This window comes from Octopus bimaculoides, chromosome 14 (assembly GCF_001194135.2).
Source record: "Octopus bimaculoides isolate UCB-OBI-ISO-001 chromosome 14, ASM119413v2, whole genome shotgun sequence".
NCBI classification, from domain to species: domain Eukaryota; kingdom Metazoa; phylum Mollusca; class Cephalopoda; order Octopoda; family Octopodidae; genus Octopus; species Octopus bimaculoides.
In genome coordinates this window covers 36,229,283-36,230,824 of record NC_068994.1, presented here as the reverse complement: position 1 = coordinate 36,230,824, position 1,542 = coordinate 36,229,283, and positions in this window count along the sequence as shown.

Sequence of the window (1,542 nt, the reverse complement as noted above, 5' to 3'; positions counted from 1 at the left end):
ATATATCTATACCTATATATTTGTACGTAAATATGTGTGTATATATATATATATTTATATATATATATATATATATATATATACATACATTTATGTGTGTATATATATATATATATATATATCTACATATATTTATGTATATATATATATATATATATATATATATATTTTTTTTTTTTTATGTATATATATCTACCACATATGTGGAAAATCAGTGTGTGTTTGTTTGTGGCGTTAACTAACTCCTCATTACATCGTTTTATTGATTTTGATGAAACTTGACACATGAGTAGAACTCATGTCTGGGAGCCTCATAACATACTTAGATTGTTGAAATAATTGATAATACGGCCCCTGGAAGGGACCCTTATATCTATCTCATATAACTATTTTTTAACATCCAAGGGAAATAACTCATAGCTCCTGTACATTATATATTTCAAACACTCAAGCGAAATAACCCATTTCATTGTTTATGTTCGATTACTTAGAATATTGATTTTTTGTGTGTCCTATTTCTAATTTTTGCACATAATATCACTCTTATATTTTATTTGACATGTGAGTAGAACTCATGTCTGGAAACCTTGTGACATACGTAGAGTGTTGAAAAAATCAATAATAGGGCCCTTCCAATGGATCCCTCTATCTACTACATTCCAAAGAATTCTAGGTATTACTCTATTATCAACTCACACACGGTTAGGATTGGTTTTTCCAACACAAAAAATCTCTCACAAATTATCTCCTCACATAATATTAGTCTGTTAAATAAGAATCCAATTACTAATACTATCATTAATTTAGCTAATACCAACCATCCTCTAGAAATATTAATAACAAGGTTATTGTCTCTGAAGTCAATTCCAGCAGAATTAAGTTTATGTCTAGTAATTCTAAGATTAAAAACTCTATCTACCAGTGTTAAATTACCTCAGGTACCGATGTCTTTTTTTATATAGGTAGTTCTTCTAAGTTATCTAAAAGAATTTCTAATCATTACTCCACATTTATGGATAGTAATAAATGCAACAGTACAGGGCTTAGTAAATTAATTTGGTATCTAAAGGACCATAATAAACAATTTAATTTAGATTGATTGATTCTCTCCATTTCATTCCCATATGATAAAGGCAAAGAATTCTGCCAACTCTGTAAAACTGAAGTATTTTCTATTCTTTTTCTTTGGAATCCCCTTGTAAACACAGTTATAGAACATGCTTATCGATGTAAACATTGGCAGAAACATACCTTTAGTTCATATAAGTGATATCTAACATTATATATAATTTGAACATTGATTTTCTTCTTACATTTCACTTCCACTAGATATATCTTGTCCAAGCCTTTAAGTTTTTATTTAATTCACATATCACTCTATATTTCTCATCTATTAGTTTTCTGCTTATTTCTTTCCTTTATCCCTCCTCTTTCTATAGGCTACCTTTGACGTTATATCCTCTAATGGTTTTTAAAAAAAGAACATAATAGTGTTCCGTTCATCATTATACGCACTCGTCACATTCTATTAAAATGTCTTAT